Here is a 19,952-nt window from a genome sequence, read left to right on the forward strand (position 1 = left end):
ATAGTGTTCTCCCCCCTCCCTTGTCCCATAGTGTTCTCCCCTGTCCCATAATGTTCTCCCCCCTCCCCTGTCCCATAGTGTTCTCCCCCTCCCCTGTTCCATAGTGTTCTCCCCCTTCCCCTGTTCCATAGTGTTCTCCCCTTCCCCTGTTCCATAGTGTTCTCCCTCCTTCCCCTGTTCCATAGTGTTCTCCCACCCTACCCTGTCACACAGTGTTCTCCCCCTCCCCTGTCCCATAGTGTTCTCCTCCCTCCCCTGTCCCATAGTGTTCTCCCTCCTCCCCTGCCCCATAGTGTTCTCCCACCCTCCCCTGTCCCTTAGTGTTTTCCCACCCTCCCCTGTCCCATAGTGTTCTCCTCCCTCCCCTGTCCCATAGTGTTCTCCTCCCTCCCCTGTCCCATAGTGTTCTTCCACCCTCCCCTGTCACGTAGTGTTCCCCCCTCTCCTGTCCCATAGTGTTCTCCCCTCTACCCTGTCCCATAGTGTTCTCCCCTGTCCCATAGTGTCCCCCCCTCCTCCCCTGACTGAGACTGAAATATATCAGATAAAGATACTCGACCAGCTGGCAGTAGTTATTTATGTCACGCGGCAGAAACCTCAGCAGTATCCATTGCTAGTGTGCAATTCTCAGCTTTCTGCTATCTGTTCCTCTGTGACAGAGAGTCGGTGGTGGTGATTGGCAAACCTGTCCAGGCCTCAGCTCAGTGACTCTGGTGAAAATAGGGACTGTTGGAAAGCCAAGACCTCTTGAAGTTAGTCTTTCCATGATGAGAGACTGACACAACAAATGGAAATTCCCATCTGTAGTACATGCTATTTCCAGAGATCGTCCGTCAACGGCTTTAAAGATCTTCTGGACAACAGGGTGGACTGTAAAAGGTTCTGTCGAATAAGAGACTGGTCTTCAATTTGTAGAGTCCATACTGTGAGACTTGCTCAATATCTCCTCTTTTAGAGACTAATGGTGAATGTTGCAGATAATGTCACGGGTTGTCTCTTTTGAGAAATTGTCTGGCCTGAGGGACAAGCTCTGTTCAGCTTAATCTGTGTATCTATAGGTCTATTGAGGATTGTAATAAATAAAGCTTATAAGATAAGTGTGGTTTTGGGGTGCTGATGTTTCAACATGTGGTTCAGAAATATAATGAATATAGGGATTTCCTCTGTAGAGTGGCTATCAGAGTCAACTGTTGAATAAAAGTGTGTCAAATAGGTTATGTCTGTGAGGCTGAGACCTCTTTATCATCCTCCAACTCCAGTAATCGAGCACCAAGATAGCAGACGTCAGCCACCAAGGCAACGTGCCAAGACTACTAAAATCAAAGTAAAAACACATCAGTGCTTGCAAATGGGATACAGATCTTTCACCGCATTATTGGACAAGACATTTGATCAATTAATAAATTCCAGAACTGTGGATATCTTTGTTTTTCTTGGATCTATATGATTCTGTGACTATCAGGTAAGAGCTAGCTATGAGTTTAAAAATTATTTGCTTTTGATTTTACATTAGATTAGCCAAAAAACCTGGGAGCCCCCTGTTAATATAGTATAGTCTTTAATTCATCAGCTTCTGTTCACTTTTTCTGTTTTTTTTTTATTTTATTCATTTATTTATATAAAAAGGTAAATAAAAGGCTTATAGTGCTATTTAGTAAAGTGAGAATTGTTGGACACTCAAAGTGAGTTTGAAATTCAAGGTCAAAATAGCCAAACTGGGGGGTGGGGCCTGGCAGCCAACCTAGTAGGTTGCAAATGGGCTTAAGCCTTAAAATTTGCAGATTCACCTGCAAAAATCTCCAGTACAGGCCTGTTTTGCACCACTAATTATTTAAAGGTTGCAAAATGTTGTAATTTCTATTTCAATATTTCCACAACTGTTTTGCCTATTACCATATTGTATGTGTATTTAATATATTAAAATTACTAAACATATAGTTTAAACTGTATTAGTGTGTAATGAAAAATACTTATATTAATGAATCAAACTGCTTTCTTCCAACTGTTTCATATACCGTTTATCATGTCTTTGACAGAGTTGGTTGGGACAATAGTGAAGCATGATTGTTGATTATTGGCATTTCAAGCATCTCATTAAAATGTTAATAATGTGGTTAGTCAGTGACTGATGGGGCTGACACCAATATAATGTTGCTTTCCGTTAAATGCACAGCTAAAATCTGGAAGATTAATGAGAAAAGCCGTTGACAATGCCTGTTATACATTAAGTCTAAGCAGATTTGCTTATTGACATCCCCGTAGAAGTAGCAGTAAAATATTGGTGTTTTACAACAGCTCTTAGATATAGATACAGATATATCCATTCTATAACTTATATGAACCTTTCATCATTTCTAGAAAAACTGTATGATTTTTAAATGTGGAGGATTTGATGTTATTCAGATGCTTCCTTTGTGATCTGGGTGCTGTAGAATAAAATATTAAAGTTGTCATTCAATGCGTTTGACACATTCATTCACTATGTTACATGTCAGTTTATGATCAGAAAGAACTCAGGCTGACACATTTTGTCCCCATGTGAGACTTAACGCAGTACATTTAAATGTCCAGTCAATAATCAGTGTCACTACTTCAACATTTATTGTATTTTACTCGGTCTCTATGGCAAGTGTTCCGACATGCTTGGAAGATATATTAAAGCATTACCTACAATAAAAATAAAAGCAATGTAAAGATAGTAAGTAGCTAAACCAAGACAATCATGCATCATTAACCAGCTACAAGCAAGAGCACATGGTGAATATATCTTGCAATATATAATATATCCTACAATAAAAAAATAAAAAATATATATATTAATAATAGAAAAGAAAAAAAAATATTATGAGTATACAATATTCAGGATAGGAGCAGGGAAGAACAGTAGAACTGAGTGCAGTTATAGAAAACCCTTTGTCTGCATGTTCTAATAATCATGTCCTAGACAAGTGCTTTCTAATTAGTGTCCCTCTGTGTTTTTACATGTCACTCAGTCTTTTTGTATACAGATTCAATGCTATTGTTTAACAGCACTGATTTAATAGAGTTTGACATCACAGCCTATGATTCTCAGTGACATAAGTCCTTCCTCATTAAATAAAAAAGAGCACAAATAATGATCAAGCTCACTTGTAGTCAGTCTATAAACAGGCAAACGTTGTTATTGTGTTTTACTGTGTGTGTTATTATTTTTGTTTATGCCTTGTGAAAACAGTTCTTAAAATGTGAAAAATTTTACATTCTATAACGGGTAAGAATTCTGTAAAATGATTTGTGACTCTTCATATGTTATCTTATAAAATGTCCATACAAATTATTATACATAGCAGAGACAATCCAATAAAGTGAAATATAAAATATGTAAACAATAATCCTCTATGAAAAAAAAACATTGGATTTGCATACCCCAGCATATTTTGATAAGATGAGATATTCAATAGGTCAACTAAAATGCCAAGTGATTGATGGGCTTTCTAAATTAAGGAGGGGAGATACAGTTAAATTGTGAAAAAGAAGGATAATTTCTGTAATAAAGAACTTGTTTGTATATGGCCTAAGGTACTTGCATAGAATGATTTATCATGTTGACTTTAATATTGTTTTTTTAAAATTAATTTTGTTTTCTAATTTTCTTTACAGATCGTTCAGATTAACAAATAATGGTCTCCATTTAATATTGTTAATGTAAAGAACAATATTTAGATTTTGCAATATGTATATTTTTAATATATTGATATATTTTATGTATGTCATATATTTTGATATTTTAACACGCTAAAAAATATTTTAAAGGTTTCTCCAAAAACATTAAATCATTTGGAAAGCATATTTAACAATAATAAATTAAGGCCAATGTTGGGGCACATTTTAAATTGTGTAATGGCAAAAGATTACAAATTATTTTTCCTATACTTCTAACCAATTTCTGGATGATGATTCTCAAGGGTATCCAGAAACATATCACAGTATGTGTTTTCATATGTGTGTGCTAAATCACTGTGCATTCTAGAAATGTATTAGCATCAACAATATAAAGATTCTATTTTTCTGGGTTTAGTTGGTTATATGTAAAAACCAAAATAGCAAGAAAATGCATAGTGCTTAGACATGAAAAAAAAAATCTTGACTATTCACTAGCAGAGCAAGTGGATGACTGCTAGTGGTAACTTACTGCTTATGGGATATTGGAATTTAGTCACATCACATGGGCATATTGTGTTTGTCAGTCACTGTTTGCAATGATTGTTTACATGTTCCCCTTAATGTGTATTTTGCGTAGCTCTTGACAGCAATATTACTTTAGAGAAAAGCAGATTATGTGTGTGACACCTTTCTCTAAGATAAAAAAAAAAAAAAAACAAGATGTACAAATAGTGTTGGTAATAATATAAAAATAATTATTGAGTTCATAAAAATGTATTAAACTTTTTTCGAAAATGTATGCTAAAAGCCTCACTGTTTGACACTGCATAAGATATAATATTTTGTATTTATTTATTTATTTAATGATCCAAGTTATATCTTAGTATCTTAGTCGTCTTTATGCCTTGGTGCAATATCGCATATATGTAAAGATTTTCAAAGCAAATAGGTAGTACTCACAGGACTTCATCATCATGGATTTATTGGTACAGTATACATCATATATTGATCATATCACATATTAAATTTAAATTGCTAATAACATTTAATAATCAAACATTAAGTAAACACTACTATAATGTTTATTTCAGAGTGCTAAATTATTGTTTCAAATCAGCTGCTACTGTAAGCGTGTTTCTATATGAGGCTTGTGGGAGATGTTCACTCTTTCACATACATATTGTTTTGTATGACACACATATTTGGGCACAACTTTGCATGCATGCAGAACACAGTAGTTGTCACATATCTCTCACTTTCTAATTTTAAGCTCATAATCGTGGTCTTTTGGTGTTTCTTCTTAAGCAATCTAACGTTTTGGTGGTTCTTATTTAGAAATGTAGTCTTTTTTTCTATGTTAGAAATTATATTTTATGTCTACACACATGTAGCTTTGTATGATATCACAAGCTGTTCTGTCTTTTAGAAACCACACACTTAGCTTGAGCTCTTGGAAAATTGCCCAGTGCATTACTCTGCTTCTTCCCATAGTGCTGTCATTTAATCCCTAGGTAAACAACAACTATGAACACGGCCATCCACCTGATCTAAAAGAAAACAGGATTCCTCAGACCAGGCAACCTTCTTTCATTGCTCCATGGTCCAGTTCTGACATTCACATTCCCACTGAAGGTGCTTTTGGGAGTGGACAGGGGCCTTTGATCCCATGGGCATTCTGACCAGTCTGTGGCTATGCAGCCTCATACGCAGAAAACTGCAAAGCACTGTGTGTTCTAACACCTTTCTATCTTGACCAGTATTACATTTGTTTAGCAATCTCAGCTACAGTACATCTTCTGTGTGATCAGACTAGACAAGCTAGCCTTCGCTCCACACATATATCAAGGGACCATTGACACCAATGACCATGATAGCGCTTTCACCGGTTGTCTTTCCTTGCACCATTTTTGGTAGATACTAACAACTGAATACAAGGAACACCCCACAAGATTTGACATTTTGGAGATGCACTGACACAGTCATCTAGCCATCATTTTATGGCCCTTGTCAAAGTCATTTAAGAGTTTACCCATTTTTCTTGCTTTCAACATGAAATCCAAGAAGTGACTGTTCAGTTTGTGCCTAAAATATCAGGTGCCATTGTAGCAATGTAGTTGATGTTATTAAGATGAACTTTCAGTAGTGTTAAAGGTGTGGCTTATCAGTGTATAAAGCAAATGCTAAAAAAGTTGGTTTGATCTTGATAAAGGCCTGAATTGGCCATTCATTGATCTATATATGATGTGAACTGCACCAATAAATCCACATTGATGAAGTCCTGTGAGTGCTGCTTAATCCCTTTAAAAAAAATCAAACCCAAATCTATGCCACAATATTTTCTTATATTTGTTAGATAAGTTTATTGCAAGAGCAGCATATTTTTCTGAGTTCAATTTATATCCAGAGACATTTGAGTCTAGATTTAAATTGAACTGGTCATTCCTCCCTCAAGTGTTGCTACTCCCGTGTCTGTCTCCCTCCAAGTCAATGGCGACATCATCACCTCTTCCTCGCAGGCTCTCTGCCTAGGTGTTCTCTTTGACTCCAACCTCTCCTTCACCCCTCATGTCCAGTCGATTGCCAAATCCTGATGCTTCCATCTCAAAAACATAGCTCGCATCCAGCCCTATTTAACACCAGACGCAGCTGGTGCTGGGCCATGCCATTGTTCTTTCTCGCCTTGACTACTGAAATCCCCTTTTCAGAGGTCTTACGTGTTCCCAGATTGCACCGCTGCAAACTATAATGAATGCGGAGGCGAGACTTATTTTCCTATCCTCCCGCACCTACCACACCACCCCCCTCCCTCTGTCAGTCCCTACATTGGCTTCCAGGTAGATATAGGGCTCAATTTAAGATTCTGGTGCTTGCTTACAAGTCCCTACATAATGCTGCTCCAACCTAACAATCCTCCTTAATACAGAAGTATGTCCTGTTGAGGCCCCTGCACTCTGCTGAAGACCTACGTCTATCCTCTATCCATACTCCCACATCTGATGCTCGCCTCCAAGACTTCTCAAGGGCTGCACCTTTTTTATGGAACTCCCTTCTCAGTTAGACTTTCACCCAGTCTCCACTCCTTCAAAAAATCTTTGAAAACACACTTCTTCAGGAAAGCATATCATTTAAAATCTCCCCTTCCCCCATGACTCCCCTCCTGCAACTGTCAAAAATAACCTAAGTTCTCAGTGAATACTTTTCTAGAAACCTATTTCATTACCCCTACTTAGACTCTTTGTGTCACTATACCCCACTAGCATGTAAGCTCATTGAACAGGGCCTTCAACCCCTCTGTTCCTGTGCGTCCATTTTTCTGGTTACAATTATGTGTCTGTTAGTCCACCCATTGTACAGTGTGACGGAATCTGCTGGAGCTATATAAATAAATAATACAATTTTAAAAAATGTAAATTTGAGAATTCGTCAACAATTAACAAACTGCTCAAGAGAAGCAACAACTGGGTCTGATATAGTTAAAACCACATCATCTGCATACATCGTGGTCTTGATACTATCTGCTGGGGTCACAAAACCGCTAAACTTTGGATCCGATCTAATACCAATTGCCAGAGGTTCAATAACCATCAAATAAAGCAAGGATGAGAGGGGACATTCTTGCCTCGTCCCATTTTTTAAGAAAATCCAATCTGATATGAAACCGTTGCCAACTACCCGGGTGAAGGGGGTTGAATAAAGAGCCATTATAGCGTCAAATAAATTTCCCTGAAGCTCAAACAATTGCAGAGCACACCCGAGGAAGTCCCTCCTGACCCTGTCAAAGCCTTTCTCAGCATCCAAGACAAAGCCAGGAGGGGCGCGTGGAAGGCCGAATCAATCACATCTATAAGCCTTTTAACTTTGAACACTGAGGATCTACTACTCATAAAACTAACTTGATCCTGATGTATTATTGAAGGCATGATCATATTTAATCTGGTCGCTAAGATGGATGAGTATATTTTGATGTCTACATTAAGAAGAGATATCGGCCTATAGTTTACAATATTTTCCACATTTTTATTTGTTTGAAAGTTGGAATATGTGCTTTAAGCATTTTAATAGGAATTTGGCCAGTTAGAATAAAGTCATTAAATATCTTTACTAGAGCATTCTTAAACGTATCTCTAATAGTTAAATTTAAAAAGAAAAATGTCAAATTCATCGGAACCTGGTGTTTTACTTGACTTAAGTTTTTTATAGCATTTTCTACTTTGTTCTCTGAAATAGGTGTGTTTAAATTAAATAATTGTTCTTTAGAAAATTTGGAAGACTATTCTTAAGAAATAAAAGATAAGATCCGTATGAGTGGAGCGCCAAATCAAATTGTTCAATATATAGCAGATGAGAGAAAGGGTAAGACAAATAGGAAACCTAACCACCTATTAATAAAATACATACAAAATATAACGAAATACCCTTGATCTCTATCAATCTCCAAAATATATTACTAGAGGATAATATCCTATAATAAAATATCATCTAATTCAGTGACAATATATATAACATGAGAAGAATAGTCACATAGAACAGAATAATACATAGATAAAAACTGAATGAAACAGACTTAAATGCAAATAAAAGTCCAGTGATACGTCTGTTTAGTTGGTTAAATCCAGGTGATCTCCCTGGATGTTGCTATTCCATGATATAACTCCAATTCATGAAAGAAAGATGACAAAAAGAACAGAAATTAGTTAGTAGATCCTATATTTATATTATACACTATACTCCAACAAAAGGATTTGTGCTAAAAAATTAATTTATTGAAGTCATAACTTATAAAACATAAAAACTGACATCAATTTGTTTTTCTTGGAATAAATTTGTTTTTCTTTGTTTTCTCTCCTTAACTTTTTTTTGTGATGTGGTCCCTTTAAGATATTATGACATTGTGATGTGTGAATTTATAGAGCTACACATTTATATATGTATAATAGAAGTGTCTCACAATTAAGTAGCTGTAGCCTCTTTTGTTGGTGTAGATGACCTGGATTTAACCAACTATACAGACTTATCACTGGACTTTTATTTGCATTTAAGTCTGTTTCATTCAGTTTTTTTTATCTATGCAGTCTTCTGTTTTATGTGACTATTCTTCTCATGTTATATATATTGTCAATGAATTAGAAGATATTTTATTATAGGATATTATCCTCTAGTAATATATTTTGGACATTCACAGAGGATGCCCCCTGTGGCAGATTGTACAAGCTAGGGTAGAAATCTTGAAATGCTTTAATATTTTTTTCTGGGTTGAGTAATATCTCATTGCCCTGAATAAATTTAGACACCGTTGTTTTACTTTCAATCTATTAGTCATTAATTTGTCTGCTTTATTCCCTCTGTAATTCCACTACCTTTTAAGATTCTCTAGGGTGTTATTGGCTTTCTGAATCAGTAGTCTGTTAATCTGATTCGTAATTTTCCTAAGCCTATAGCTTTTTTCCTTTGTGGGTCCGCTCCTGTGTTTGACCTCCAGAGCTAAGCTAGCGCCTCTGAGCTTTTTTTCTTGTGCGCCAAGTTTAATCAAACTGCCTCTAATTGTACACTTATATGCACACCAGATCATTGGGGAAGAAATCTCCTCAGAGTTATTCTCTTTATAAAAAAAGCTGTTCTTTCTTTAATTAGCTCTAAATTTTAGTTTTTTGTACAAGAGATCATCATTAAGTCTCCAGTTGGATTGCGTCTTAACAAAGTATTTTCCAAGGACCATGATGATCGCGTTATGATCCGACCATGACACGTTAGTTATCAAAACTTTTTAAATTAATTTTATTGTATCTCTCTCTTCCAAAAATAATTTAGTCTAGAATACAGCAGGTGTGGGGATGAAAAACATGAGTAGTCCTTTTCTTGAGGGTGTAGTACTTGCCATTAATCCAATAGGACATTCAACCTTAGGATCTCATTAAACCATTTTGCGATATTCCGATCATGGTTATTAACTTGTTTTTTTTTAACTGGTCCATTCTTATCTATAGCTGGATCCGAAACACAGTTAAAATCCCCAATAAAAATAATGCTACCCTGTCTTATCCTCTCGGCCCGAGAGATGATCCTCTGCAAAAATCTTGTTGGAGAATGATTTGGAGCGTAGACGTTGACGATAGTATACATTTGATTACTAATCTCACAAATTAAGATGTGGAATCTGCCCTCATCATCTTTTTCTTGATGTATCTTTTTATATGCAAGTCTATTTGAAATAATTGTGAAAAGGGGTTGCAACACCCCTTTTTGTCTTACTAGACATAGAAGACTTAAAAATATGGGGATAATCTTTTGACTTTATCCATTCTTTATCTCAGTATACCCAGTGCATTTATTTTCTTTTTTCCCAAAATCTAGTAGGATAGATCTTTTTTGTGGGGAATTCAACCCCCTGACACTTAAAGAAGCCAACTTCAACATATTATCGGGCATAGATCCCCACTCTCCCATCGTCTCCCCCGTGCATGGAATTAACATACTGACAAAACACAAGACCTAAATACATAACGTACAATGCACTCTCACATCTAACACTGACATTAACCCACCCCATGTTTTCCCAAAAAGGAGACTCAGAGTTCCCTCTGACATAGAGTACCTATCTGTGGTAATCTACCTAGAGGAACGCAAAAAAGAACAGACACTAGTCCACCTTTGCTGTCGTGATAACCTTTATTATGGACACAACTCTTTTATTTTTGATATTACCATAATAATTAGGGGTAACCATATATGCCAAACTAAACATTTATGTTTAATACTACAGTATTCAGTATTTCCCATCTACGAATTCAGGGAATATAATTGGAATAAAAAAAGACAATCCTCAACTAATCTCCAGTGCTTCTACACTGAAGAGTAAGAAGAAAAGAAAAAAATTAAATAAAAAAAATATATACACATATATATATATATATATATATGTATTAAGGCCTTTTGGCCTGTAATTGTGGGAGGGGCGTATGACTCACCTTCTCCCTACTTAAGGGACACCCCTTACCTGGCTCCATACCGCTCGAGGTCAGCGCTGCATCCTGAATCCACTTCCGGTTCACGGACGGCGCCATCTTGTTTTCGGAAACTCCGCGTTTTTCTTCAGTGTCAGCTGTGTCCAGGAACTCCTTGCAGGTCTTTCCACGGCCAGCCACGCACAAAAAAACGGTCTTCGTCGCTGATCGAGTCCTCAGGACTTCTCAAACGTAAGTCCGTCGCCCGGATAACTTCCCACGGCGTCGCAATCATTTTCAGCCTTACTTTACGGCCACACGCTTTACGGCCAAAGTCTCAGGCATTTTTAACCCTCTGGTTGCCGGAAAATTTGCACTAAGTATGTAGTATTCATGTGCTTTACTTTTCACTCTTGTTATTTTCAGTTGGTTGCTATATTTTAAGTTGTAATACCTGGTAGTAGGTTATTGTGTATATATATATACCCTTTTTTTTTTTTTTTTTTCCTTCCCCTCTCCTATACAGATTTTTAGTTCATTAAGTATTACAGTCTGGGTATCATATACATATAACGATTATAGCATGGTTTTTCATCAATTATGCTTTCACATCAATTATACTTAGGTTAGGACTCTATGTATTTTTAGATAATAATATATTAATTACTGGTATATACATAGTTTTTGCTTAAACAAACTTTACATTATTTATGTATCCTCCATCTGCACCTAGAGAATTTGTTTTAAACATACGGTTTGTTTTTTCTCTCTCTCCCTGTGTAAACACACCATGTACACTTTTCATTACATGGCACGTGTCATATGCTGACTTTTTCTTTATGTACTCAAATTACATACACAAGAACTCGGTCGTAAATTATTTCATGTACTTTCGGGTTAAATCACACGCCTTGATTCAACCACTCACACGTCAATATTTCGGTATTTTATAATAAAATAACATGATTACTTTCCTATTTTTACATAGTCCTGTAGAAGTTTAATCACCCTAAATTAAACTACATAATCACAATACTACACCACATTAGACTACTAACACTAGCAAGCATACTCATTACTCCCATCACCATAGAGACGCATAATATGACCAGTTAAGTAGACACCATTCATATACATTTCCCTTACATATGAATATATCAACGCACTACAGTGTTTAGTCTTTGGTATCAAGGATCCAAATCTCACACTTGGCGTATCTTGTATCCAACCTCTAGGTTTTCCAGGTTGTTTCTATACCTGTCGCTATCAATCACTTGCATACTATCAGGTACGTTAAGCCTGCTCACACCGTATATCACATACGGTTCCATCCCTACATAGGACTTAGAGTACTGGCATGGTAGGGGTTATAGGCCCAAATAGGTATCTCCCCTCTGGGCTTTTTGCCTATCGATTAGTGGTCCGCGAGGCCAACACCCCGCCTCAACGTTTCGGAGGTAACGCCCCCCGGGCCACACGTAAGTTAGCCGCCTCGCAAAGTATAGAGAGGGCGTCACCCGTCACTCCCTTCCCCTGTTTTTTCTTTTATTGTCACCGAGAGGCCTACGAACTCCTGCCGCTACGACAAGCGGCCTCAGTAACCCCTCGCGCCAACGCATAGATAGAGCCTCTCACAGCCACTTGGCAACTAGTAGGGCCTCACCTTTCACCAAATAACAAGATTAATGTTTCGCCTTATCCGGCATAATTAGCTTGCCAGTACATCCCCTGGGGTTTTTCACGCTAACCATATATTTTCTCATCTAGTATGTCTCAAGAAGGGGTAGAGGATTTTTCCATCCCATGTACTCCAGCAAGAGAAAACACTCCATCACGGGAGGAGGATATGGCTAGCCCAGCTTCTTTTAGGTCGTGGACTATCCCTCGCATCACTAGCGAACTCAAGAGACGACATATTCCTTTCCCAGCAACGGCAAGGAAAGCAGAACTTTACAAATTACTGCACACCTCAACCGACAATAGGGATGCCGGGGAAGGATCTAGCCAGTCCAACCCAGGAGACATTCATGGCATGCTCACATCCCTCATGGCTTCTATGAGCAAGGTTAATTCTAGGCTGGAGTCACTTGAATCGGTCACTACAGCCCTCACCATGGCTGGAAGGACCGCGGCGATCCCCACGGCAGTGGCAGGATTGCAATCAGTCTCCACAGCCATCACCTCGGACGATGACGAGGTTCACCCTGCTCACATGATACCTGAACACCTCAAAAAAGATATCCTGGAAGGTAAAGATGTCAATCTGGCCTCACTACTCATTGCCTCCCAGGATATAGTGGAACATAAAACTTACGCTTACGACGATGTTTCTGTGGTGATAAAAGCTAGGGATGCACGTTTAAATAGGAAACTTACCATTCCAGAATTTGTCTTAGCTTTCGGTATTTATCGAGATGTGATGTGTACTGTATATCCCCACAGACGTGAGGAGTTTGACCTGTATATGCACAGGCTGGTGGACCTGGGCAACAAATATGGTGGGTCAGCTTTCTATGACTACCATAGATCTTTTTCTGCCAAAGTGTCTGGCGCCTTCTCTCAGTACGGGAAAAGATCTAACTGGAGTAAGATCGATACGGTCATTTTCTGCAGACACTTTGCAGGTCTAAGAACACCGGCCTGTGCACACTGCTCCTCCATGGCCCATACGGCCAATTTTTGTCCTACCACGGCAAACGAACCTACTACTTCACAGGGCACTGGTCCCGTTGGTTCAGCAGAAAAAACGCCCAAAGATAAACTGGGACGTCCTATTAAGTTTTTGGGGAAATCCCAAATTTGTAATAATTTCAATGTTGGGGCTTGTAATTACAGCGGATGTAGGTTGTTGCACATATGTTCCAAATGTTTTAGGGCACATGCGAAAACCATGTGTCCAAATAAAATGTACCCTAAACAATACTTAACGGATATAAATATTTCTGTACTCACGGCACTACTGTCTCTACATCCATCTAGACACCTGGTAGACTTCATCATCACTGGTCTATCGCAAGGATTCCATACTGGTCTAATACACATGCCTACAGGAATCCTTGAATGCCCTAATCTGCAATCTGCCCAACAAAACCCTACAGTGGTCAGCACTCTTATAGCCAAAGAAGTGGCAGAGGGCTTCTTATTAGGACCCTTTCAGTCCTCTCCTTTCACCACATGGAGGACAAATCCCATTGGTATTGTCACGGGGAAGTCTTCCCATAAACAAAGACTTATCATCGATCTGTCGGCACCTCACACCTCTGCCACACCAAGTCTGAACTCCCTTATCCCCTCTGAGGAATTTTCCCTGCAATACTCCACCATTGACCACGCCATTACGGCTATCATGCAGGCAGGGGTCGGAGCATGGCTCAGCAAGACTGACATAACCAATGCCTTCAAATTATTGCCTATCCACCCTACACTATGGCATCTGCATGGCATTAAGTGGGCCGGGTACTACTACTTTTTCTCACGCTTAACGTTTGGTTCAAAAAGTAGTCCGGCCATTTTCGACGTATTCGCCGAAACACTATGCTGGTTATTGTTAAATGTAGCTAGATGCCCTACAGTTATACACTACCTGGATGATTTCTTACTAATCGAAGACAATATTTCCCCACCCAGTAGCCTCATAGAAACCATTAGTCTGTTCGAACAGGTGGGCGTCCCGGTTTCCCCCACCAAAACCGAAGGACCAGATACAGTCATCACTTTCCTGGGGATCATATTAGACTCAGCCAACATGCAAGCCAGCCTGCCACACACCAAGATAGAGAACATCCTTACCAACATCAACCTCTACCTACACCTCGGTACTTGCAACCGCAAAGAATTGCAATCTCTACTTGGGTCACTAAATTTTGCCATGCGCATTATACCTCAAGGCCGGGCTGTCATCTCACGGCTCTTACACATGTTCCCATTGTTTGGCAATGATGCACACAGGTTACCCCTGGATACCCACGCCACGGCAGACCTACTTATGTGGAGAAATTTTTTAACCACCTGGAATGGGATAAGCATGTTCCTCCCTGAACTGTCTGACTCTTCGCCTACCATCTGGTCAGACGCGGCGTCTACCACAGGTTTTGCAGCAATTTACGGGAATGAATGGCTTTGGGGTAGTTGGCCTCCAGAGGTTCAGGACCTGGAGAATTTTTCTACTACCTCAGCTCTATTTGAGATATATCCCATTGTGGCAGCTGCCGTGACGTGGGGGCATCTATGGGCAGGTGCGTCAGTACGTTGCTACTCAGACAACCAAGCAACATGTCACATCATCAACAAAGGTCGATCCAAGTCACTGACCATTATGAGGTTCTTGAGGAAACTCACCTGGCTGGCTGCGTGTCACAAATTTTTCTTGGTTTGTGTGCATGTCCCAGGTATATGCAACACGGCTGCTGACCATTTGTCTCGTTTCAATTTACAGGCTTTTCGACAAATACTGCCGTCAGCTGCACGCACAGCCACGACCACTCCACCTTTCCAACAACTAGTAATGGATTAGACGCTATCATGCAACACAGCCGGACATTGTCACAATTAGCGCTATCCTCCAATACCCGGAAGACCTATGACAGAGCCTTCCTTCTATTCAAAAGATTTCTGTCATCACACAATATCGCACAACCTTTCATGATGACATCCTTGTTGGGTTTTGCTTCCTTTTGCCACCTCAAACTCAAATTACAATTACAACACAATCAAGCTTTATTTAACAGGCGTACAACATCATATGTTAACATTACAACCAAACAACACTAGTTTCATGTCCTCCTACCAGATCAAAAGCATCCTTAGGGGTATTCAGAGATCCGAACCCCCACGTACTGCACAAAGACTACCCATAGACATTAATATTTTCAAAGATCTCTCCAAACTACTAGATTTAAAACCCTTTGCCACCAACACAAACCTTGTTATTAAAACAGCTATCTATTTGGCCTTTTATGGGTTCTTAAGACCACGAGAATTTACCGCCATCAATACAACCCAGTCCACTCACATTCTGCTTCACTCACACTTAACAAAACACACGGACTACTATATCTTGGCTCTGCATCACTCTAAAACCAATCAACACGCACCTCCGGTAGAGGTTAGATACTATCCTACCCACAACGCATGGTGCCCCGTCACATTACTGGACACATATACCCAGGTTACAACAGCATCACCATCTCAACCACTCTTCTTTCTACAAGGTTCTGTACTCACTACCACCACCTTCATGACCCACGTCAGGTCATTACTTACACAACTAGGCCTACAAGCAACTAACTATTCGGGCCACTCCTTCCGCATAGGAGCAGCAACTACAGCGTCCAGTGCAAACATTCCAGTACATGTTATCAAGTCACTAGGACGCTGGAAGTCTTCTGCATACTCTAGATACATACCTAACCCAGTACAAGAAGTTAGAAATGCCTTTCAAGATATGTCTGGTTAAAGTATGTATATTGCTCGTTTCGTAATAAATGTGTTTTTCTACTTTTTGCCCTCTTTATTTACAGGCCTACCTCATCGTCGGTTTCGGCACACCACAACCGACTTGTTCTTTTAATACCATCCCACACCTAACAGTGTCTGTATCTTCTGTACTATCATGAGCCCTTAACACAAGTATTAAGGCCTTTTGGCCTGTAATTGTGGGAGGGGCGTATGACTCACCTTCTCCCTACTTAAGGGACACCCCTTACCTGGCTCCATACCGCTCGAGGTCAGCGCTGCATCACCCTCCCACCCACTCCTCATTATTAACTCTTTCTTCTTACATCTCTTCTTGGTGGGCCCTCTTTATTTACAGGCCTACCTCATCGTCGGTTTCGGCACACCACAACCGACTTGTTCTTTTAATACCATCCCACACCTAACAGTGTCTGTATCTTCTGTACTATCATGAGCCCTTAACACAAATATATATATATATATATATATATATATATATATATATTTGTGTTAGGTGCTCATGATAGTACAGAGTGAAATATCATAATTAAATGTAGGATAGTAAAAAGGGCAAGTCGGTTGTGGTGTGCTGGAACCGACGATGAGGTAGGCCTGAGAAAGAAGAGGGCCTACCCAGGAAAAAGAAATAGAAAGGAAATAAATGTTAAAATGTGGTGTGGTGGGAGCGTCATTCAACGCTGACCTCGAACGGTAAGGAGCAAGGTAAGGGGTGTGCCTTAAGAAGGCTGGGAGTGGATACCAAGCACCTCCCACAAATCCAGGCCAAATTGCCTTAATACTTGTGTTAGGTGCTCATGATAGTACAGAGTGAAATATCATAATTAAATGTAGGATAGTAAATAGGGCAAGTCGGTTGTGGTGTGCCGGAACCGACAATGAGGTAGGCCTGAGAAAGAAGAGGGCAAAAATTAAGTAATCAAATGTATTACAGACAACCAATACAGATACATATGTCAACCAGAAATGTTTTTGAAAGCATCCCTTAATTCTTGTACTGGGTTCGGTATGTATCATGAGTAAGCGGATGACTTCCAGCGCCCTAGTGTTTTTATAACATGAATTGGAATGTTGACACTGGAGGCTGTGGATGCCTGCTCCGGAATGAGTGCCCTGAGTAGTTAGCTGCGTTGAGGCCCAGTTTAGTGAGCAAAGACCTGACGTAGGTCATGAAGGTTGTAGTGGTGAGTACAATAGTGAGTACAATAGTAGTAATGGTTGTGATGGTAGTAAATTATGATGCTTTATGTATGCATCAAGAACCCTGACAAGGCACCACCTGTTGTGCGTGGGATAGTATGGAATGTTTACTGGTATGTGCTGACTGGTTTTGGAGTGAGGTCAGGATGTAATGATCCATGTGTTTTGTTAAGTGGGAATAGAGGAGAATAGGAGTAGCTTGTGTTGTGTTGGTTGTAGTGAACTCTCTAGGTCTTAGGAATCCATAGAAAGCTATGTATATTGCTGCTTTGATGACAGAATTTGTAGTGGTGTCAAAAGGTTTAAAATCAAGCTGGTTAGACAATGCTTTGAAGATATGGTTATCTATGGGTAGCCTCTGTGATGTACGTGTGGGTTCAGATTTCTGAATGCCTCTGAGTATAGTCTTAATCTGGTGAGAGGCCGTGAAACTATTGTTATTTGGGTGTAAGATTAGCATATGGTGTTGAATGCCTGTGAGATAAAGTTTGATGGTGTTATATGACATTTTGAGTTTAAGGTGGCAAAAAGAAGCAAAACCCCAAAAAGATGTCATAACAAATGCATGATGTTATGTTCCAGAAGGAATCTTTTGAATAGTGTAAAAGCCCTGTCGTATGTTTTGTGTGTATTTTTTGATAGTGCAAATTGGGACAGTGTCCTGCTATGATGCATGGTGGTGTCTAGTCCAGTATCAGTTGTTGAAACGTTGGAGTGGTGGTGGCTGTGGGCGCAGCTGACGGTAGTGCTTGATGAAATGCCTGAAATTTTAAACGAGACAAACTGTCAGCAGCTGAGTTGCATGTACCTGGAACATGAAAACAATATAGAAAGAAATTATGACAAGCTGCCAACCAAGTGAGTTTCCTCAGAAATCTCATGATCGTAAGGGATTTGGAACGACCTTTGTTGATGATGTGACAGGTTGCCTGATTGTCTGAGTAACAACGAACTGGCATATTTGCCCATAAATGACCCCATGCTACGGCAGCCGCCACAATGGGATAGATCTCAAAGAGAGCTGAGGTAGTCCTGAACTGCTGTAGGCCAGCTGCCCCAAAGCCATTCGTTCCCAAAAATTGCTGCAAAACCTGTGGTAGATGCCGCATCTGACCAAATGGTAGGAGATGAGTCAGTCAATTGAGGGAGGAACATACTTTTACCATTCCAAGTGGTTAAAAATCTCTTCCACATGCGTAGGTCTGCCGTAGCTTGGGTATCTAAGGACAACCTGTGTGTGTCGTGTAGGAAGTGTGGAAAAAGATACAAGAGTCGTGATATGAAGGAGCGGCCTTGAGGTATGATACGCATGGCAACATTTAGTGATCCCAGCAGGGACTGTAGCTCTTTGCGTTTGCAAATACCGAGCTGAAGGTAGTGGTTGATGTAGGTAAGAATGTTTTCTATCTTGTCGTGTGGAAGGCTTGCTTGCATTGTGGTTGAGTCTAATTGAATACCCAGGAAAGTGATAATCGTGTCTGGCCCCTCCGTTTTCTTAGGGGAGATTGGTACACCTAGTTGCTCAAATAGCTTGGGGGTAGCTTTGAGTCTACTAAGAGGGGAAGTATTTTCCTCGACCAGTAAGAAATCGTCCAGGTAATGTAATACCGTAGGGCATCTGGCTATGTTCAATAGTAACCAGCACAAAGCTTCGGCAAATGTGTTGAAAATAGCTGGGCTACTTTTGGACCCAAAAGTTAAACGGGAGAAAATATAGTAGTTCCCGGCCCACTTGATGCCATGCAGGTGCCACAGTGTGGGGTGGATTAGCAGCAATTTAAAGGCATTAGTAATATTGGTCTTACTAAGCCAGGCTCCGACCCCTGCTTGTAAGATAGCTGTAATGGCATGATCTATGGTGGTGTATTGCAGGGAGAATTCCTCAGACGGTATGAGGGAGTTAAGACTGGGGTTGGCCGATGAGTGTGGTGCCGACAAGTCAATGATGAGTCTCTGTTTAAGGGAAGATTTCCCTGTGACAATACCAATGGGGTTAGTGCACCATTCTATGAATGGAGGAGCTTTGAAAGGCCCCAATATGAAACCCTCAGCCACTTCTTGGGCTATGAGAGTGTCAACCGATGTGCTGGTTGTGTTGTGTGGATTGTAAATTAGGGCATTCCAGAGTCCCGGATGGTATGCGTAGAATACCCGTGTGGAAGCCTTCTGTTAAACCAGAGATAAGAAAGTCCACCAAGTGTTTAGACGGGTGATGTGAAAACCGGCATATTAATGGGTGTTAGGTAAGGCTTGGAGTACATTTTATTTGGACACATGGTTTTTGCATGTGCCTAAAACATTTTAAACAGATATGCAATAATCTGCAACCGCTATAATTACAAGACCCAACATTGAAATTATTATATATCTGGGACTTGCTCAGAAACTTGATTGGGCGTCCCAGTTTGTCTCTTGACAATTTCTCTGGAACACCAGAGGAAATAGCTCCTTGCGTGGAGGCATGTTCGTCCGCCGTGTTGGGACAGAAATTTGTTGTATGGGCTGTAGAGGAGCAGTATGCACAAGCCGGTTTTCTTAAACCTGCAAAGTGTCTGCAAAATATGACGGTATCAATCCTTCCCCAGTTGGATCTTGTTCCATACTGGGAGAAGGATCCAGACACTTTTGCAGAAAAAGACCTATGGTAATCATAAAAGGCTGAACCACCATATTTGTTGCCCAGGTCTACCAGCTTGT

This window comes from Pelobates fuscus, chromosome 12 (assembly GCF_036172605.1).
Source record: "Pelobates fuscus isolate aPelFus1 chromosome 12, aPelFus1.pri, whole genome shotgun sequence".
Classification (NCBI taxonomy): Eukaryota; Metazoa; Chordata; class Amphibia; order Anura; family Pelobatidae; genus Pelobates; species Pelobates fuscus.